Source organism: Equus caballus, chromosome 21, assembly GCF_041296265.1.
Source record: "Equus caballus isolate H_3958 breed thoroughbred chromosome 21, TB-T2T, whole genome shotgun sequence".
Lineage (NCBI taxonomy): Eukaryota > Metazoa > Chordata > Mammalia > Perissodactyla > Equidae > Equus > Equus caballus.
The window spans coordinates 41,140,971-41,164,331 of record NC_091704.1 but is presented as its reverse complement, the minus strand read 5'-3'; the positions used below and the strand labels follow the sequence as shown (position 1 = coordinate 41,164,331).

Here is a 23,361-nt window from a genome sequence, read left to right as displayed (position 1 = left end):
TTATAGATAGCCAGAAAATTCTTTATTTATTTGATTCACAATAGTGAGCAAATTGTACATGTGTGTGTTTGCTATATGTCTACATTTGGATTTGTGGGCATAATAAAATATCATTTGCAATTTTCGAAGGCATTATAGGTTTTATCAACAGCATGGAGACTAGAAGAAAAAGAAGAACAAAAGGGAAACATGTAAGGGAAACAAATCGGGGAGAGGGATCCCCAGAATGATTAGGAAGGAGTGGAAAAGCGGAGGAAGGGTCAGAACACACGCCTGCTGCAACTCGGCAGCAGTGAACACTTAGATATGAGGCAGATTCAAAGCCACTGTAAGCAAACAGGTCACATTCCACTCGCTGCTTCTTGGACATGCAGCTCCTCGTGGTGGTCATCTCCCATGAGGCACTTCTACCAGCCCCCCGATTCTTGTTTCCTTCCTTTGTTTTCTTTTAAGTATAGTGCTTTTAAGTATTGGTGCTCATAAATGCCACAAAAGATACATTTTATCCCGCAAATTTAATAAAATACTTTCTAAAAACAAAATACAATTTGTGGAGTTGCAAGCTTTGCCTGCATATCAAAAGTCATTTTATGAAATTTTATTTTTAAGAGACTGCCAGGGGCTGGCCCCGTGGCCGAGTGGTTAAGTTCGACGGCTCCGCTTTGGCGGCCCAGGGTTATGACGGTTCGGATCCTGGGCGCGGACATGGCACCTCTCATCAGGCCATGATGAGGCGGCATCCCACAGGCCACAACTAGAAGGACCCACAATTAAAATATACAACTGTGTACTGGGGGGATTTGGGGATAAAAATAAAAAAAAAAAAGATTGGCAACAGTTGTTAGCTCAGGTGCCAATCTAAAAAAAAAAAGAAACTGTCAAATTCAGTCAAGTAATATTGGCTTTTGACTAAACTGTGTCATTTCAGGATGTGCTCTGGTACGGTGCAGAGCCTTATTTCTCCCTACCCTTTGTTCTTGCCCTTTCCTGTCTACCTGTGAGTTAAAATCTGAACCCCACAAAGTATTTAGCTCCGTGGATAGTCACTGCTGTGTCAGATTGAGCCATGTTGGCTTTCATATTCTCTCACTTGTAGTTTAGCAATTTGCTATGCCTTAAACCTGAATTTGGGGCTAATGGTTAACGACTTACACCATACTTTATCAATTCCCTAAGACTTATTTTCTACAGATGGAACTTCTGTGTCAAGGGTCACCTTTAGGTGATAATCCTTAAGGCTATTTCTGACTTGTACATGAACTCTTTAAAGCCATTGGGCCACTGAATTATTTAGTGCACGGAGTGATACAAAGATGGTGTCTGAGACAGGCATCGTGATTCCAAAAGTCCCTGACTTTCCACTTCTTCCTCTCGAGGTGTCGTAATGGGTATGACTGCTCTAAATGACGGAGAAACGAGAAGTAAGCCTATGGCTATTTTAAACATTCTTGTGGAAAGATTTTAATGAGTTGTCCAGGAAACAATTCAGCTGAGATAGTTTTATATTACGTGGCATGATGACTTAAAAATCCACATCCAATAAACACACAAAAGACACTATGTGTGATTATTTATATATATGTATGTGTATATACATGTATATATAATTTCAACACACCTTACCTTAACTATGTGATAATATCTGTGTGTTGTATGTATGATTTAGAGACCCTACTTTAGCTATATGCTAGTTTTTTCCCTCTGATCATATAATTCTATTTTAAATGTGAGGTAAGATGACTTAAAAATATTAATTATAGAAGCCAAGCTTCTCTGAGTCATGCCTGACCTTCCTCCATCCTACTGCCACCCCACCACCTCCCACTGTTATTTTTGTGCATTTGGCATAACCAGTTTACTTATAATGAAACAGATTTCCTTTCCAAGAAGTGAGTGCAAGTTCCAGGCTGAAAAGATGAAAATGCTAATGGGTGTCGTCTAGTTTAGCCAAGCTGATTTCTCCATGTGTGTGTTACATATGTGCTATGATTTTGCCGCTAGCCTAAGAGACAATTCTTTTTTTTATTTTTTTATTTTTTTTTAAAGATTTTATTTTTTCCTTTTTATCCCCAAAGCCCCCCGGTACATAGTTGTGTATTCTTCGTTGTGGGTTCTTCTAGTTGTGGCATGTGGGACGCTGCCTCAGCGTGGTCTGATGAGCAGTGCCATGCCCGCGCCCAGGATTCGAACTAACGAAACACTGGGCCACCTGCAGCGGAGCGTGCAAACTTAACCACTCGGCCACGGGGCCAGCCCCCCTAAGAGACAATTCTTTCAGCAGAATTGTCTCCTATCTCTACGGGAACAAGAATGATGATCATTAAGAAAAAAATACATATGAAATTATACAGCTGAAAACTTTTATGCTTCCCCCCCCCCCTTTTGGTAGTGGAAGGACCTTTGTCGTGCAAAGGCAAACCTAGCAAGAACTTTATATTTTTGGCTTAAACATGAAACAGAAATATATCCATTTAAAATTTTTGCCCTAAATGAGTATGTTTGGGTTTAGCCGCAGGAAATGTTGGAATGTGTTTCCTCTAAGTATGAAGTGAGTCAAAGGTGCTGTTTTGTCATTTCATGACAGAGGTTTGGTCTAGAGGAAGCAAGAGGCTTTATTTCTGAGTCTAAAGAATTAAATGAGGATGAAATTGGGATTACAGTATCTGATACTGGACTTCTGATTGTTCGTGTCACAATTTAAATCATTTGTTCACAGTTGGTCACAAGATCTCAGTCTTTACTGCATGTTAGGAGTGTATTCTTTCAAATAACAGGAAGCGACGCTTTAAGTAACAGCAATTTACAATGACTACCAGGCTGATCCCTGGTCTTTGTCACTGCTTTCCGGTTTCAGTCTGGAGGAAGCGACAGAGAGAGAAGAGAGAAGGTGGGGGAAGCGACTCCATTACAGTGACGGGTTATCCCGAGCCTGGCTTCGCCTTAGTGGAAGGGTGATGAAAACACTTTAAACAGTTGCCAACAGCTCAGTAGAAAGTATTTGACATCTCACCTACATCAACAAGCAAGAGTTAAAGGTTAAATCACACACACTCAAGTGCTGGGGAAAAGGATATGTTTATGTCATCAACTTTCTTTGTTCTAGGACCGCCCTATGTCAACATGGAGACACATTCCCCAGTTGGAGCCCCCAGGACAATAGAGACTGAACCACAATTTGTGCATGAGTGACGGGTCAAATCTCCTTCTAAGCATTTGTAGTTTGCTTCTAGTTTCATGGGCTTCTTCATAGTTCTTTACGTGCTTCCAAGTAGCTACCTATTTAGAACAATGTGATGATGGCCTTTCCGTTTCCTTCATCCAGACTCCTGAGCTCCCAAGCACGAAGTTGAGTCTAGAAGGAGGAAAACCCGAGAAGGGGGAGGCTTTTGCTTTTTAGACACTTCCTGTATTGACTCCAAACTCAGTGAGCACCCACCCTAAATCCTGCAGGTGGCAGTGGGGCCAGGGAGAGGCACTTTACATAACTGGTGCTCACACTCTAGAAGGACTTTTCTGGAAAGGCGTTTAGTGTCTTTTGCAAGGATATGAGGAAATTTTGGGCACGAGATTTCTTGACAAGGTCAAGAAAGATTCAAACTGAAATTTGTGAAATAAAAAAATATACCCAGGAAAGCAATGCAAAACTATTGCCATGGAGATGAACAGGTGTGCCCTGGAAGGAAAAAAAAAATAGCATAGGAAAACGTTTCTTATTTTTTGGTGAGTTAAGATCCCTTTTGAGAATCCAGTGAGAGCTGTGCATTATGTGCTTACACTCTTGTACCCACGTTCAGAAGGATCAGAGACTCCTTGATGACTGTCCCTAGAAGTCTTAAAGGTCCATGGACCCCAATCAAGTGCCTCTGATGTGGAAGGTCCCTGGAGTATAAGGATATCAGCCAAGGCAGCCCCCGTGCCTCCTCACCATGTTTGGAGAGTTAAACTAAAAATCAGCACCCAATAGGTAAGAATAGCTATGGTCAAAAGCACCTTTACATCTGAATGTTTTATAAAAACAAGATTCTGGATTCTTCCCCCAGATAGTGCTGGATGAGCAGACTAGCTCTTTCTACTTTCACATTTTCTGTTCCTATAGGTTTTGTATACCCATCAGTTGCTAGGTTCTTTTCATATGTTAATACTGTCATTCAAGTTACAACAAAGTTGCTTGCTGATTTATTTCTAGCCTAGAAAACATCTGCCCTGGTCTATGGTCTTGTTTTTTTTCAGGTCCCTGTGTTAGGAATATGTTTAATTTGGAGATGAATACCTTAAGTTGTCATCATCTGATGCCATGAAATATTGACATCATTTAAAGAGAATCTTTTGTCTTGCTTTAGGGTTTGCCAACAATTTGATCAATTTTCATGTAGCATTAGAGTTATTGCAGATATCGCAAAATACAATTTACTCATCATTACTTCAGAGCTATAATAGTTTTCAGGTGTTATTATTCAATGCTTTCCAAGAGAAGCACATATTTTTATTACATTATTTTTGATAACCCCATTCCAATATAATTGGCTTTCTGTGAAATGTCATTTTTTTTTTTAATGCATTTAAAAACATTGTTCTGAGAAGTAATGCACAGGTTTCATCTGACTGCCAAACGGGTCTATGGCCTCAAAAGTTTAAGAACTCCTGACAAAGAGATGATAGAAATAAGTATTCATTGGTGTTTGACTGGCATTCAAAGTTGGTAGATTTGCTGAAATTGTTATAAAAGTACCATCATCCTTGCATGAGTGGGAAGTGGCCCAGCAAGGGTGCAGATGTCCTGCCACTCAACAGAGGATTCGGGACCTGGGCAGACTAGAAGGCTGGTCACTTTGGCTGCTAGAATATGGCTACATCTGCTTTGAGTAAACCATTCTTGCAAGGTGCTTGCCGGAGTGCTTGAGGCAGAAGCTGAGACTTTACCAAAGTTATAAGGTCACGTGACAGTGTTTTTCTGCCTGGTTGTTACTAAATGTTGAAAGGAGTGTCAGAATTCAGACTGAGACCCGCTTTCATCACAGCGTACCATGGTGGCATGGTGTGGCTGTTGTGGGAGAGAACCTGTGGCTCTTATCTACCTCTGAGCATCAGAGGCTATAAAGAACTCGACAGTTTTGAGCAGCCAAATCGGCTTATGTCAGTTTGCCCTCATTTTTTTATTGATCTTAGCATTAAGCATTGCAGTATTTTCCATGGGCAACTGGTTTGTTTTTACTTTCTGACACTGTGAATTTTGTAACTGTTTTCTTTGCTCTTTGTGTTGGCTGTTCGACAGTTAACTTAAATCTGCTGACCGCCTGTAGCAAGTATATAAAACTTCATGGCATAACTTTTGTACTTCTGTTTGATTCTTAGGAGGCACCATAGTGAGCGATTAAGACCGTGAGCCCTGGAGACAGACAGCTTGGGTTCAGATCTACTAGTCACCAGCCAAGTGACCTTGGACATATTAACCTTTCAGTTTCCTTATCAGTCCTCATGGGGTGTCTGTGATTGAACGAGATAACACATGCAAAGGACTTAGAGCAGTGTCAGGATCCTAGTAAGAACGAATAATTGTTAGATATTATTCCTGGCTTCACCTTATTTTCCTAGATTATGTTTTATTTGCCATATGGTTTATTACTTCTTTTGTTCATTGCAGCCTTGCTACTATATAGGACACGTGTTTTGTAAACCTCCTTCATTCTTTTTGGCATCCTGATAGCAGTGTGGAGGATGGATTTGAAGAGAATGGGATTAGAAGTATCAAGTCATTTAGAAGAATACAGGAATAATCCATTTGATAGAAGATAGCTCAAATAGTAGCAGTAGGGATGCAGAGGAAGCAAGATATTTGAGATATTTATGAGCTTTAATTGACAGGAACTGGTGACCCATTTTATGTGAAAGGTAAATAATAGGAAATCTGAAATGGTACCCAGTTTTCTAGTTTAGCAAACTAGCAGTGGTGGTTTGCCGGGCAAATGATGAAGCCATCAATCAAGATCAGGAATATAGGAAGCTTCATGTATGGGGGTAAGGCTAATGATAAATAATAAGTTAAGCTTGGCCCATTGAGTGTCAGGGTTTTTGTGGGATAATTAAGTGAAGTTTAGTAAGCCATTAAAAATAAGCTTCTAGAGTTCAGGGGAGATTATAAAGCTGGACACATTGGTTTAAGATTTAGCAGAGCATACATTTTTAGTAAAGATTATAGGTAAAATTGCCCAGTGATAAGTGAAGACCAAGGGACTTTTAGGAAATGGGCTTGAAGACAAAGGCTGGGACTCATACACCTTTGTATTTCCAGCCAGGACTCCTACCCAGGCTCTGACACAGAGGAGAAGCTCAACAAACATTTATTTCACGACTTACCAAATGAATGAGTGAATGAGTAAATAGAAGAAAGCCTAAGAGGAGACTGAGAACGAGCAGTTAGAAAGATGACGGAAGACAGTGATTTCTTAAAAGATAAGGGAGTGAGAGTTTTAAGAATGAGGGTACAGTCGACACCAGGGTATTGCATGACATACAGCTGAGACAGAGAGTTAGGGCACTGGATGACTGCACCAGGACGCAAAGAGATCTCAAGCACGTGGACATTGGCGTCAAATCTCATTGTTATTTACCAGGAATAAGTGTAAAATCCTAACTTAGGTTCAGAAAATCCAATGCATAATAAGTACTGGAAGCAGATGACCTGGTTTAATCGCATCCCTGGGGTTTCACAGTGTGTTGAAAATTTAATATGCATTAATACTACAGCCTGACTGCCACGGTATGTAACTAGGCAATGTTAATAGAAATATCCAGTATGGAAAGATGGGGACAATAATACCGTAGTGTATGTCACAGGTACAGTGTAGGACAGTGCATTTCAAGAGGAAAAATTATAAAACTATAACATATACAAAGAACCTCAAGCAGAACGAGCAAGAGTCTGTAAGTCATGTCGTTCCCTTAAGATTGGTTAAGAGATGACAGGAGGGACACGGTATGTCCCAACTTCATGCTGAGGAGAGACTAACCTTATTGTGTGTAGTCAGACTTAGATCAAAGGGCAAATCCAGAGAAGCGATAGACTGAGAGAATCCAATTCACTTTGAGAAAGAATTTTCTACAGTTACACCTGTCTCTTAATGGAATCAGCTATCAGCAGGAAAAACCGTGAACTCTCTCCTTTGTTTGTTTATCGATCTACTATTTTGGGGGCATCTGCTAATGTTCCTAAAATACAGGACCCTGGGCAGTAGGAATACAACTGTAAACCAGTGACATACCGCTCCTGCCCTACTGGAGCTTACATTTTAGACTCACTTATTTATCAAGTATTTACTGGGTTCACGCTGCTCTTAGACTTGTCCTATGCTTCAGGGATATAGTAAGAAAGGTCTCTGTTCTCATGGTCTTTACCATCTGTGGAGGAAGAAGACATGAAACAAATGTATACATATTCATAAAATCACAGATCAGATGATCTTTTGTGCTATGTAGCAGGACGGATTCTAAAAAGGAGAAAATAATCAGGAGAACTGATGTAGTTTGGTGAGGTCTAGAAAGGTCTCTCTAAGGATGAGTGGATTCAGGGTAAATATGGAGGGCACAGTATGTGCAAGGGCATGTTAAAGGAATGGAGAGGAGGCCAGAGTCACAGGAGCAAGGTTTCAGGGGGATGCGTTTGGTGAGGTGGGCAATCATCAGCCTAGGCAGGTCTTGTGCGCCTTTGGAAGAAGTGGTTTTATTCTAAGTGCAACAGGAAGCCACTGATCAATTTTAATGAGAATAGTAATATAGTAAAATAAAATACATTAAAGAAAAAGGAGTTCTCTGGATTCTGCGTGGAGAATGCATTAGAGAAGGGAAAATTGGATGTGAAGGAAACAAGAACCTCATTGCCTCAGTGTGGGTGAGAGGGAATGCTGCTTTGGAAGAGGACGGAGGCAGTAGAGACGGAGAAGAGTGGATGAATTCAAAGCATATTTCAGAGCAGGTTTAACAGTCATTACGGACCCGACTTGAATTGTACTGATGTGATCTGAGAAGTTGGGATGAGGAGGATTTTGGGAAAATTCTCAAGACTCTAGCTCCTGTAACTGGATGCACTACAAGAGGAATTCTTGGAGGAGCTCCACATTTGGGGGAAGTCGGGAGATTGATCATGAATGTGAGTTCCTTTTGGACAGATGAAGTTTCTTGGGAGGACTGTAGACATCCAAGTGATATTACTTAGAATTGAATCAATGTCAGAGTGTCCATGACATGCCCCCTATGGATAGGTCAATTATATTCCTGGTGTTCAAGTGCCCCTTTGACTCTGCTCTGTCTCCCTCCCACTTCCCTCTTTCTATCAGGAATGGAGAAAGAATTTGAAGCTCAAATATTTTGCCTTCATTTTGTCCACCGATAACTGTGTGGCACTGACTTTTCAAGACTTATTTTTTAGAAGGAATTCAGATAGAAACCTTGTTACTTGTGTTGATTCAAATCAGAGTTTTAAAAATGCCGGTTTTCAGATGATTTGTGTCTTTTACTTATATTTAAATTCCTCATTCTTTGTTAGTATTGAAGATGACCTCAGAAGCCTCCTCCTATAGTTAAGATGTCTTCTAGAAGTTTGTTTGGTTGCTAGCAATCACAGAATTCATTGAAATATATGTTGCAGATATTTCTCTCGTTGAATTACATGAGTTTCATACGATAAATTGAGAAATTGCCTAGAAGTCACTAAACATCAATTTTTTTGATAAGATTGGTGATAGATATGAAAGAGAAGATCAGTAAGTCAGGGAAGATAAGATAAGCATTCCTCAGAATTAAAGTATGCTTCAACAACTATTCTCAAGTGCCAAGAAAGTCTTTCAAATAAACACTTAAATAAGGAGAGAAGGACTAGCCATCGAATAGGATGATGCCGAGTCTCATCCTCTCCTCCAGCCCAACAAGTGATTTTTCTTTATATATCTCTTAATCTACCACTTCTACACTCAATCTAACAATTTAGTCTGCTACTTTATTTCAACTCATCATCTGATATACAATGGCTATGGAAATGGGGTCCTGCTTTTTGGTCCTATCTTCTGCCCTCCTGAATACTACCATCAAAGTAAATTCTCTAAAATGCTTCTTTCATAATGCCTCTCTTGTATTCAAAATCCGTCACTCAGTCCACCTGTTAGGACAGTAAAAAATTCCATCTCCTTCTGCTGGTAGGTAAGAACCTTTGTAGGACCCAACCAATCCTATTAATTGTATTTTCCCCCACTCACTGTCCTGCAAACGCACTGACTTGTTTCCACCCCAGCTTTTGCTTCTGTTGTTCCCCCTCCTGGAATGCAGAACTCCTCCCTGAGTTTACCCTACTTTCAAGGTCAAGACCAAGCTCTGCCTCTGGGACACTCTAGGACATTCGATCCTTACAGATTTTGCATCACTTATCACTTGCTTCTTTGTATCACTATGAACTGTCTATGTTTATATACCCAGGATTTTGCATCTTGCATCTACTGCAAGAGAACTCCCCTTATGATGCTTTCCCATCCCAGTTCTCAGCAACTCCCTCCAGAGTGCCTGGTTGCATGACCTGAGGTCAATGGGATCTTAGAGGACATCTATATCTAGATTGAAGGCATTTTCCAGTAAGGAACGAACACAGGCTAATTTGAAAGCCTAGTTTTGGAAGTAGGAATGAAGAAAGACAGCTTTTGAAAAATGCTGTAGAAAATATACTGTGCAATAAAATGTCAAGCATTTCTCTCTCTCACTCTTTTTCTCTGTCTCAATTTTTTTTTTTGGTGGGGGAGGAAGATTGGCCCTGAGCTAACATCTTTTGCTAATCTTTCTCTTTTTGCTTGAGGAAGATTATCCCTGAGCTAACATCTGTGCCAATCTTCCTCTGTTTTGCACGTGGGATGCTGCCACAGCATGGCTTGATGAGTGGTGTGTGGGTCCATGCCCAGGATCCCAACTCTGAACCCCGGGCCAACAAAGTGGCTGGTGAACTCAACCACCACATCACCTGGCCAGCCCCTCATGTCACAATTTTTAAGACCAATTTCCCCATTTCTTGTACTAAATCATATTTTCTAGTTCTTTCCAGTATCTGCTTTCTCCTTCAGTCTTTTCATCCTAAGCATATGTCCTGAGTCATCTAAGACTCTTTTTCTTTCCCAAATGATCTGAACAATAGTCATTTCATTGTCTAACCTTTTCTCTCTTTTCAATTATAATGCTGGATTTCCTTTTTATTTATTTATTTCTTAGGCTTCATCTTTATTCATTCATATTTTCTTGCTGGATCAGGAGAGACGGCCTCCTTTCTTTTCCTTCCCCCCAAATCGTTCACCACTATTTGACATTTTTACATAGAACATGTCTTACATTCAGATTACCACAGGCAGAAAGCTTCTTTTTATTCCTCATGTTCTTGGCCAGCCAGTTATAATTTTGCGTACATTTTAGATATTATCTGAATGTTTATTTGGAATTGAAGATAAAGTTTTATAATAAGTTAGTTTAGAGTACTCTGGTCTGCAGTAAAATCTTCTATCTTACTACTGCATTACTTACTATTTACATACTAGGTTGATTTCTGCTTTTAATGACCTTGAGCTATCCGATAATCAATGAATGTTTTTGTTTGTTTCCGCCTTTATAGTCTTACCATTTAAATCCCTTGTATTAAAAGGAAAATGATGCAGTAGCTGTCCACATGACATGTAGTGAACAGCATTGTCAGATACATATAAAGGATGGGGACTGTTGTCATTTTTAACATAAATAAATACTTTTAGCTCTTTCTCAGATCAAGCGGTAGTTTCCTTCTTTTTAATTAAGACATGTTTTTGTCCTAACAGTCCTAATCTCATGGACTGTACTTACTCAGCACTATAATAGGGAGGGATATATTTAGAACAGTTGCCCAATGTGAACTCTATCTGTCCTGGGAAAAGAAGGTGGAAATGAGCGCATAAAATTTAGGTGAATATTTTTCTTATCAATACTTAATTGGTTCTTCTCCATGCTGGGAGTAATTTATCCATGACTGGGACCAGAAAAGTCAAAACCCTTCTACCCTGAAAAATTCCCAGGCTGCAATGAAAAATTCATTAATATGAAAAACACTTTTTTCATTATTTTTTTTTTCATGAGGAAGATTGTCACTGAGCTAACATCTATGCCAATTTTCCTGTATTTTATATGGGATGCTGCCACAGCATGGCTTGACGAGTGGGGCTATGTCTGAGCCCAGGATGTGGACCTGTGAACACAAGGCCACTGAAGTGGAGTGTGCAAACTTAACCACTACACCAACAGGCCGTCCCCAGAACACTTTTGTTTTTTAAGACATGGTTTGAAACTGTGCTTCTATTTTAATTAACTTATATTTTTGCCCATCCTGGCCAGTGTTCACTCTACTTAGATTTTGGATGTATACTGCTGCAGCTTGCGAGGATTTTGGCTTTCTTTAGCTGAGTAGCCTGCGCTGTCATTTGAAATGTGAAAGGCTTGAAGGTTTCCATAGATTTTTATGTTCCATATTGTACCTTGTCTCAGCTTGCTGTATTTTCAGGAATTGAGAACAATGAAAATAATAACAATACTAATAATAGCCTATATTTATCAAGCACTTAATCTATCTAAGGGACTGTTCCAACTATTCTATATAAATTATCTTAAATCATCTTGACAATAATTCTATGATGTAGGCACTATTGTTCTAATACCCATTCTAAGATCAGAAAACTGAGACACAAACTATTAAGCAATTTGCCCGAGGTGGCCCAGATCCACCTGAGGAAACCATGAGTAAAATTAGACCCTACTTCTCATTATTTTAGTCGCTACTTCATAACAAAATCATAGTGATAGAAAAGATAAGAATATTTATAACTAGTGGCGAGGATGGCTTGACTAGACAGAGGATAGAATTGATTCTCCAAATTTAGTTAGTTCAATTTCTGGAGTCCCCAACATGTTTGGTGAAGTCTGGAAGTGGAATATTTATTGGATGCTAAAATTCTATGCCCCAATTTTACCCAAGAACCTCAGGACTTTGTTGGAGATAAAATGCAGATACTCCAGAGCAGTGCAATTCTTTTACATTAGTGAGAATACAGCATCCAAAAGAGAATCCAGTGGTGAGGTAATAGGGAGTCAGTAGGAAAGTTTGTTGTGAGAAGGGGAGTTTTGGAGAGGGAACAATGAAGCGTTTTATATTAAGCCCATGGTGAAACGCTCATACGATTCCAGTGTAGTTGGTTACCAATATTCAGTTGAAACAACTCTTGAAACGTAGAAGTCATCTCATTGCTTGCTTGTGATATTTGCCATTATTTCATAGGTTTGAAAATGCAAACTTTGGAAATTCAAGCCCTATATAAATTACATATTTCTTGTTAGGATCATACGTATTTTTTTTTTAAGGAAGATTAGCCCCGAGCTAACATCCACCACCAAACCTCCTCTTTTTGCTGAGGAAGATTGGCCTTGCACTAACATCCACACCCAACTTCCTCTACTTTATATGTCGGATGGCTGCCACAGCATGGCTTGCCAAGCAGTGCGTAGTTCTGCACCCGAGATCCAAACCAGCGAACCCTGGGCCACGGAAGTGGAGTGCGAGAACTTAACCGCTGTGTCACCGGGCCGGCTGCAGGAGCATATGTATTTTAATGACAGCTGCAATGAAGTGCGTAGTGGTGTCTGTTAACGGAATCATATGACCAAGGACAAGGTCATTCGCCTGTGTGAATAATGGAGAGGAATGGGAAAAAATAATAACAGCATGCGGGCTTTTAATACAGAATAGCCTTGCTCAAAGAGAACCTAAATTTTGTGCTCTAAATTATGCACTAAACAAGAAACGTGACTTTCCTTCAGAACCTAAAGAATGAGAATACAGAAAGCAATATTTAAAACCAAGATTTAAAAACTCTTAAATGTCTTCTTTCAATTGTCATAATTACTGCTTAATAGAATTCTGCTATTTTCCTTAACCCATATCATCCTACTCTTTTCTTACAGATAGAAATCTCCAGGCTTTGCTCACGCCCTGAGAAAGCTTTATGTTCAATGGCTCTTTAGTGGTGTGTTGAACAAAGGCTCCTTCCTATATCCTTCACATTGATTATGTTATTGAATACTTGCAGTACCCCTACATTGTAAGTGGGGCTTAGAAAGTTAAATAATTGGCCCCAGGCCACACAACTGTGGAACCATTTGAATTCTGGCAGCTCTATTCCCGAGCCCTGCCTTTGAATGCTATCAGGCGGCTCCTTTAATTCTATTAGGTAGTTCTCAGAGCAGAATTCTAATGATCTTAGTATAAGAGTGTCAAGAACAAACTCTCATCCGTCCACAGAACTAAAAGCAAAGATAATACACCATCTTGTAATAAGATTTCACTAAAAAGGTCACTAGTACATTCCAGAAAATAAGTCAGGTGGCTTGTAAGTCAGGCAAGTTAGACCCTCCAGCCACCTCCTCCAGCTTTATCAATAACAAATCACAGCTGGATCACTTTTATGACCTGTTCTTAAGGGGAGGGGAGACATTTCAGACATATTTGAGCAGAGGAATTTTTAAGCAGGTATGATTGCCTCATTTGATAGAAAAGAATGAGGGAAATTAAATGTTTTGAGTGTCTCTTAAAAGTATCAGAATGCCAGCAGGGGCTAGCATATCCTTTATTTCATTTACTCTTGCCACAGAATGCGTGAAGTAGTCACTGTTATACTCATTTGGCAGATGAGAAAACTGAGATTCAAGAAAGCTTACTAACTTTCCTAAGACCATGAAAGGCAGAGCTAGCATATAAACCCACGTTTTTTGATATTCAGAATCTACATCTATCATTTTAGGTGCTCTATTGGACACAGAATAGGGTTTCTAATTTTAAGGATAAATTTGCATTAAGCCATCCACACTCTTATATTCAAAATGCAGACTTTAGTCTTGGGAAAGAAGCCTTCTCCCAAGGATCTCTGTAAGGAAGTGAATATGGCCAACGAGTGAAGATGTGGAGATTTCTAGGATGGTGTCTGGGTGGATGGTGGTGATTCACTGAGGATACGATTTGCTTGAAAAATCAACTGCAAAAGAATTTAATGAGTCCAATTTGAGACATGTTAAATTTGACGTGACATTGGAACATATCGATGGAGCTGGCTGGTAGGCAGCTGGGAACAGAGCTCAGGAGTGAAGTTCGGGCTAAATTTGGGAATACAGAGTGCTATAAATGGCTATTTGAGTCAGTGAGTGGATGAGACTTTCCAGGGTTGAATGTGTAGGAAGAGCCAGGGACCAGAGATAGAAATTCTATGAATTGCCAAAGGGCTGGGAGCTGAGGAGGAAGAGCCAGTGAAGGAAGCCATAGAACATTCATGGAAGAAGGAGATGTTTAGAGGGACAAGAGTCTTTGAAGACAAAGCAGAAGAGACTTTCAAGTAGAGGGGAGCTGTCAATCATGTGCAGGATTAAAGAGAATTCAAAAGGATGAAAGCTGAGAAGGAGCCACATGATAAAAACATATATAGCATATATAGTAAGTCATTGGGGGACATAGTAAAAAGAAATATAAATGTGTTTCATTAATGCAGTTTCTAGACAAGGTTCTCAAGTCACAGACAAGCTAAGTTTTCACTGTAGACCAACTATTGCAAGCATTAGAAACCATACTGAAAAGAGGAAACTTGCTAGGTAATTAAGCATATGTCACAGAATCATTTGAAATGAGTCAAGTCTCCTGGCAAGCTTGAGGAACAGTAAGGAAGCCTGCGTGCTTGAAGCAGGGTGAATGAAGAGGAGAGCTGTAGGAGATGGGGTCAGAGAGAGAACCATGAGGGTAGAGAGCAAAGGTCCTGAGAGATTACTATATGGACTAAGATTCCACTCTGAATGAGATGGGAAAACTTTTAGGGGATTTTGAGCAGAAGAATGATATGATCTGACTCATGTTTGAACACGAGCACATCCAGATGCTATGTTGGAAATAAAGTATGGGGAGATGGAGGAAAAAGCAGGAAGACCAGTTCAGAGGCTACTAGGATCCAAAGGGGCAATGACTGGCTTGGGCCAGTGGTAGTGGTACACGTGGAGATAAGAAGTCAGAGAGCAGACATACTTTGAAGACAAAGCCCATAGATAAAATACTAGAATAGGAATTGAAAACTGCATACACACAATCTTTTTTTCTAGGTTTCTTTTCTGTAAGAAGTAGATGGGTGGAGGTGGAAGTAGTGTTGAGATGACTTGTTTTCCAGACTGGGAGAAATCACAACATATTTGTGTGATAATGAAAAAGCTGTAGTGTAAGGAGAAAGTTAAAATGGGCGAATCGCCAGGATGATGTCCTTGAATAGACAAGAGGGGAAGGGAGCTATGCCAAGTGGAAAGAATGGTCCGCTTCTACTCATTACTCTGTACTCTGACCTGGTCCTTCCCAAACTTTTCATATATGGATCTCTTTTGTGTGTGTGTGTAAGGAAGATTGGCCCTGAGCTAACATCTGTTGCCAATCTTCCATTTTTGCTTGAGAAAGATTCATCCTGAGCTAACATCTGTGCCAATCGTTCTCTATTTTGTATATGGGACACTGCCACAGAATGGCTTGATGTACCATGTGTAGGTCCGTGCCTGGGATCCAAACCCACGAACCCCAGGTCACCAAAATGTAGCATGCAAACTTAACCACTATGCCACCAGGCAGGCCCCTAGATCTCTTTTTGATGCTAACAATTTTCAAGAACTCCCTATGTTAGCAATTATACTTTGAGTACTCACTGGTGAGGAAAACACAGAATTGTGACTGTATTATTAATTACAACAGCAATAAAGTTGCATTTAAGAAAAAGTACAGTTATTTGAGAGGCATTTTTCTTGTTGTTCAGTCTATACCTAATATTTGGTGCACCTGTAGACTACCACATCCCTTGAAACCCTAAAGATTCATGCCTACATCCAACAGTTTGGAAACATGCTTTACCAGAACTGCATCAGCACTTGTTTTCTGAACAGACCTCAGTGCCTTTGCACGTGCTGTTTCCTCCAGGACACCCTTTTGTCTTATACATCCTTCAGGGCATAGTACAACTCCTTCTCCACAAATTCTTTTCAATCACAGACTTCACTTCTTCGTTGATGTTCCAATAATTGCTTGTTTTTGTACTTTGAACTACCCATATTCTGTTTGTGTGATAATTGAATGCACAACTTACACCTCTGGACCCCGAAACACTTTAAATATGTGTTCTGTGGAGATACATATTTGTATACATATCTTCTCTCCTCTACTACCTCAGATTATCTCAGCCTAAAATGATGTCTTGTTCATTTTTGTTTCCCAACAATGGACATTTTAGTATCAAATGGAAGGGAAATCCTTAAAAAACTCGATTTTGTTGATGTTCCACAGGACAGAATGAGAATTAGTGGATGAAATTAAGAATGAGATAGATTTTGGCTTAATCAAAGGAAAGATATTATCACATTTTGAGATCTCAAAAACGGGAACGATTATTATTCAAAATAATGAGTTCCAGGTAACTGAAAATACGCAAGTCATTTTTTTCTCCCAACTATCATTCAGGCTGAGCACCATACCAAGTATGTAAAATATAGTACCACACTTAGTCTTTATAATTGTCCCACAAAGAAGGCACTTTGATTATCCGCATTTTACTTGTGGTTAAGCAACTTGCCTCAGTACACAGCTAGGAGTAGATACATCTCTGAGGTTATAAAGGAACATACAATGCTAGGAAAATGTGAGTTATCTAGTAACATCCTAGGGTTTCATTATAGTTTAGCAGGCCTGCTTTCCGGAAGAGCCAAGAGATGGAACCTGGAGAAAGACAGGAAGAAATCCATAGTGAGGTGCTCAAGACAATCCTTCCTTTGTTCATCCTCATTTATTCTTGTATCCAAGACATCCTTGATTCAGAATGAGAACAGGTCTAAGATCATTTATGATGGGCTAAACATCAAGTGGGGCTTAAGGAACATGGATGACCTCTCCAAACGCTGAGGACACTTTATCTCTTTGGACTCAAGTCACAGATTGTGTCATAATATTGCCACAATTCTCAACACGTGCCTGAAGTATAGTAGGCACTTAACCAATTTTATCTCCTTTCTCCTTCACTCTCTTAGTCCACACATGCTCTGAGATTTTCTTGAATTCTGTTATTACTGTATTCTATTATTTCTTGAGTAGAAATCATTTTTATTTGATAATGTGTCATCTATGAATATAAGAAAAAATACTGCATATTTATATGGTGAACCATTGATCCAATTCTTCATGAAAGGAGAATGACTATACTTTGAAAATCTTCTATTCTTGACGATTTGTTCAAGAAAATATGTATTTACTTTCATAGAGTGGGACTATGAGGTTGAATAAAGAAATATCTTATATGAACTTTCTCCTCATATGTCAAGATGTTTGCTCGTTCAGCAAATAGGCTGACTTGACATTTAGAAGATTGGAGAACAGATGGGGGCATTACAGCTCCATCCTTTTGTGTTTTCTGCTGGTTATTTTGACAGTCCACTCAGTATAACCAAAGAAAGCTTTATTCAAGTGAACATCGACTTCACTTTCCACTGAACAATGACCTTAAAAAACCAATCTTTTAACTTCCTTTGGGGAACCATGTGACTGACTGCCTTGTCAGCAAGCTACTTTTCCTGAATCTAAGTTATTTCCTTTCCTACAGAGAAAAATTGCTGTTATCACTTCCAACTCCTTCCCCAAAGGCCCTTTTCATGTATAGTATACGCTTTCTTTAAAAAAAAAAAAAGTGAATGTCTCTTCCTTTTTGCTTATTTGCTCAAAAATTGTTTATCCTAAAGAAAAATGTAAGGATATAAGCACATTTCATGTTCTGTGGAAAAATCAGCATTTGCAGAGATTTCCGACCCAAGAGACAGCTAAAGTTTCTTTAAAACATCTATTTTAAGGCTTTCATTTCAAATATCTAAACGTAAGAAAAACACGGTCTAGTTAAAGCCAGAGTCACACAAGTACTTCCTGATTTCTTGATCTTATGACCTTTTTTCTGTTTTTATGCTATGTAATTTTTCTCTGACTTTTAACACTGGAACTACTTCTGTCTTGTTTGGCATTCCTCCTGCCTTGCCTTTTGAGACATAGGTGCATCTTGATTTCTTTTCTTGATGACTATTTCTCACCCTTCTTCACTAGCTCCTCTCCCATCTCTTTCAGTCCTTTAAATATCCAATCCTTAGCATCCTGCTTTCTTTCTACATTGCCACATCCACTTGTCTAGCTTCAAGCCGCATCAACCCACTGATTATTCCCACACTTAGCCTACAGTTCTCTCCTGAACTCCACATCCAAATGCCTCCTGGGCAGCTCCTCCTAGATGTCCCCCAGTCACCTCAAACTTAACATGTCCCAAATTACACTCATTATCTTCTTCTCAGCCAGCTCTTCCTGTGCTCACTATCTCAGCAAAAGTATATTCCTACACCCAGACACCCAAGCTTGAAATCGCTGAGTCATTCTCAACTTAATTCTACTATTAAAGATTTCTCATATCTGTTCCTCCTCTTCCTTCCGCATCGTCGTTATACACTTATTTGATGTACTCACCAACTCTCCTCCAGATGATCACAACTGTTTCCTAACTCCCTAGTTTCTTGCCTTCTCTACATCGATGTCAGAGACTTATTAAAATGACATTTTGTATATCATTCCTTTGCTTTAAGACCTTTAACATGTTCCTATTTCATATACAGAAAAATCCCAAACTCCTTAATAGATGCTATAAAGCCATTTGCAATTTAGACTCAACTGACTCTGCGAGTCCCATCTTTCACCATATTCTCACCACCCCACCCCAGAGGCGTCTGCACTAAATTCACCATAATCTTTATATCATTTTGTCCTTGCACATGCCAGTATTATCTCTACTTGAAATGCTTTCTCCTATTTTCTTTTCCCTGCCTAATGATCGATGCCATTCATTTTTCAAGAGCTAATTCCAACACAATCTTCTTTGAAGTCTACCCTGATTTCCCTAGGCACATGTTCTCTCACTGTTCTCTCACTTCCTGCCCCTAGCCCCATACCTCCATACTTCATACCTTTATACATTCAGGGTCCCGAGTTGTAAATATTACACAACAGTAAAGAAATTTTAAAGAGCAGGGGATATACTTTGTATTACAAGAGTCTATCATCATGTCTGGCTTGTGGTAAACAGTTGGTTCTTATCTATTTGCTAAACAAATTGAATTAATAAGTGATAACAAAAAAATCTTAAGAATGGTCCAACTGATCCCAAATACTGGGTCTTAAATGTTTGTATGTTTACTCTACATTTTCTTTCTTCCAAAGAACTTCATTTACTCTCAATCTGACAAGCTATTAGTGGGATTCCTGGGATTGGCAACTAGGGCCCAAGGCAAGGACAGAGAAAGAAGAATTCAATACCTGCCTTGAGGCCACTGGGGTCAGAGCTGACACTTCTAAGAGATGACAGATATGGCTGTTATGACCAGCCTCCAGCCTCCACATTCTAAGACTGGGACGAGGCAGACAGGTAGCACATCCAAGGGTTATTACAGCGCAATGTGTGTAAGACGAGAGGCAAGTCCCTCCCCTTCCCATGGGAAATGGAAATAGAGGTGCTCAGTCTTTCTGCCTAAAAGCTCCCTAGGGTTCTAAGAGAATCATTCACAAGACTGTTGATCATTTCGTTCCCTAGTTGTGCATCTGCTGAGGAAAAGGGCTTGTGAATTTACCTGTACATTATAGGAGCAAGGGAGATCGGTCTTGGAGAGAGAGGGGCTACGGGGCGGGGGGGCGGGGCGGGGCACAGGGTGAACTTATCCAGTTTAATGGTCAGGATAGGAGGTTCCTGTGAGTCAAGTGGATGTTACTTAGAATGGAGTTGAGCTTGTTCAATCCCCAATCCAAGTCACTTTCCCTGTGCACTCCAGCTGCAAGAGTTTGTGGAGTACACGGAGAGTAACAAGAGCTGAGGGCTTGAAGAAGTTGAGCTGGATTTCCCAAATCATTGTAGTGTAAAAAACGCAGACTTCTAGTCCCCAGAGAGAGCCAGAGTTTGGTGGCCTGCCTCACAGAGGGCATCAACAGCCAGGCTGTGGCCAGAGAAGCAATGCTCACCGAGAGAGAGGTGATGACAATGGCCTGTTAGTATGACACTCTTCCTTTTCCCTGTCCCACTTCTCAGTTCAAAACCCTGGAAGAATAATCCTCGAAGGGAGTACAAGGTGGTGGTGTCCCTGAGACAGATCTCCAGTCAGGCAGGCTGCCAGTTCATGCTTGTGCTGGGAAAGCGGAGAAGGGTAGAAGGTGACAAGAAACTAATGTTTGATGACTGACTGGACTGAGGCATAATATCTGGAAACAGTTGGAAAATTATGGAGCTGCCTCCACGCTCTGAAGAAATCTGCTACTCAATAGAGAATTAACACTTCGTATAGTACACTTGGGAAGAATGATTTAGAAATATACAAGCTTTGTATTTCTTATTGAGTTAACACTGCTTAATAAATTAGGTGCATATGTAAACCCATTTAAATTCACAGAAACTCTGCAAGGAAAGAACAAATTTCAATCCCAAACCACTATCAAAGCAAACCTTCCATTACTGATTTATCCCTGAATCCAATAGGTAACACCATGGCTCTATCTCTAGTGAACCCTGTGGAGATCAGAGCGCTGTTGGAGATCCCCATGGAGCACGCTCAGGAAGGCACAGTCTTGTTCTGACCCAAAGTATACTTCTGACTTGCAGTATAAGGATGAAGCAAAGACATATGGCAGCTCCTACTCAGATCACAGTTTAGAATGAGTACCTAATCTGTTGCTGGATGATCTGGAACTTTCTGGAACCATTGAGAACCCTGCTGATCAATGTAGCAGGAGGTATATTACTGTAAGCTAGCCATGTTTGGAAATAGCTGATGTGTTTGCTCTTCTTCTTTGCAAAAATGCAACGTATTATGTGATATTATAGGATATTAACAGGAATTTCTCCCAAAATTAGTCTGAGAGAAGACTAGGCCATTCCTGAACTACTTTGCCTAATTCTCTTTGTTCTCTCAATTCTTCCACCTCCGCTGCATCCATATATATTCCATATTATATTGGTTGTTTGTCAATTGCTTGTTTGTTTCTGCCAGCCCTCTATTAATTTCAGTCTATTTTCTGGACAATTGCTTGCTTTCCAGATCATTTTCTCGTAATCTGATGGAAAATCTGAGAATTCCACTATAAGGGAATTCCTTGGACCACGTAAGTTTAGACATTATGTCATCATATTGTCCATACGTTTGATCAGAGAGATCGATTTTCAACTTCCTGCTTGAAAAATTCCTCTTCTCCTCTTGAATCCCCTATGTTCCGGCCAATTCCCCATTACCTCCCTCTTCTTCTGGACTCAGTTTCCCTGAACATCAGCATTGTGTTTTAGCTGACTTTCTCAGGAAGCCTGCACTTACTACTCCTGGGGGCATCCTTGACAATAATGTATAAGCAATAGTCACAGAAATGTATACGAGAGACACCAATAGTTGTCAAATTTTAGCTCCTGACAGAACTGCACACGAGGGTTCTGCTGATGCTAGAAGGAACCAAGTAACCAGACGTAGGCGAGCATGAGAATTACCTAAAATGTTAATAGTCAGTTAATCCTTAACTTAACATTGTGTGTTTTAACGTAGGACTTCAAAACAACTCAACACGAAAGGGAGCAGAGACTGTTTCTAATGATAAGTAGCGAATTTGGCCTCCCTAGCTTCTTCCCCCTCAATTTTTAAATAGGCCCAAGTAACTTGAAAACCAGAATTACCGAACAAATAAATAATCTGGGCAGCATCAATATACCCTCCATGGGAAGGGCTGGTAAATTTGGGTGAGGTTTTATATTGACTCTTTGTTATGCCCTGGAAGTCTCATTTTTAAACATCCACTTCCACTGGAGACTTTGGGATTGCAACATACAGCATGAGATACACTTCGTTACATGGTGACGGAAGTAGTCGTGGAATACTGTTATGCTTTGCAGGCTGCTGGCAACTTGCACAGATATCTAAAAAAAATTTTTTGCCTTTTGATTTAGAGTATAACATGAAGGCTTTGCATCAAAATCAGAGGCATAAAGCCGCTGGCATCTGTAAATATTTCTTCCTTTAGGTCCTCCCTGATGTTGAAAATGACATGTAAAGAATGGTGACTGAATTTCAGAAATCAGCCTAGTATGAGAGGAAACCACCCAGTTTCTTTATCATCACAGCTCCCCCTGCTGCTTCAAAGCGAAGACTCCACGATAGTTTGCCCTTTTCCTTTCAACTTTTGAGGGACTCTGGAAACATGGCTGGAAAACATTATCCTTAACTGAACCGTGGCCAGGAAAGTCTCCAGAGGGAATTCTTTCCTGACATAAAATTAAACCTGGCTTCAGCATATCTTAGGGAGAAAAAGGAGGAAAACTTACTGTTGATGTTTCTTGGCTTGGCTTTCTTTCTGTTCTTAAAGCAACATTATTTTAAAAATCTGTAACAAAATCTGTCATCTGCCAAGTCAGCCCCAGTCTCCCAGCTTCTCGCAGCTCAGGTTTCTCTGTCTTGCCCTGTTCTGTCGTCTTACTCCACTTAAACTTTGCAAAACAGATGCCTTTTAACTTACCTGCAGTAGGAGCAGTGGACGCCTCTCTCTGTCCCCTGGAGAAAGGGATCTGGTGCCCAAAGTCCCACAGAGTCCTAGGTACTGTGACACTGATGTGGTGGTAGAACTTCCAAGTCACAGAGGAACCAGGCCTTCGTCTTTCAGCCCCACTCGACAGCTGTTGCTATCAGAAGTGGCTCAGGAACAACTGACTCCAGGCAATGTATTTTCAGGTCCAACTGGATCCACTACTTATTTAGAGCAGGAAACCAGGTAGCTGTGGTTGGAGGAGGCCCTTGCCTCTCCGTGCCAGGGCTAGATTGTGCGATGACTATTACGTGACCTGGTATCACTGGTAAGAAGGTAGCAGGTCATTATTCACCCAAGTGGTGATGGTGTTAGAACCACTGAGTTTTAAAAAAAAGATAGAATTGTCTCCACCAGGACAATGGTGCTCTGATGGGTGAGAGATATCTTGCATCTCAAGATGAGGCCAGATGTACTTGCTGAATCAGTGCTGTTTTAGGGTCACCCCTTTCTCTGGCATGACCTTCCTTTCTGTTCCCATCAAAAACAATGACTTAGAAACAGTTTGTCTGTGGATGTGAGAGGACTAAAGCAACTGAACTAATACCCTGAGAAATTTTGTAAGGCAAAGAGTGATCATTATATGCCCTTGGATGTTCAGGCATTGGTCTCTGGCTCAAAATCTACTAGTACAT

The 23,361-nt window shown here is 40.2% G+C and overlaps 1 protein-coding gene across 1 annotated transcript in view; it reads right to left on the bottom strand.

Moving 5' to 3' along the window:
• The window catches only part of DAB2 (DAB adaptor protein 2), a 161,959-nt gene extending 139,012 nt beyond the window's left edge, over positions 1–22,947 (bottom strand). The window contains exon 1 of the mRNA XM_023625707.2: positions 22,661–22,947. The gene's annotated coding sequence lies outside the window, so the exon portion shown is untranslated. The remainder of the gene's footprint in view (positions 1–22,660) is intronic.
• Between the last annotated feature and the right edge of the window lie 414 nt (positions 22,948–23,361).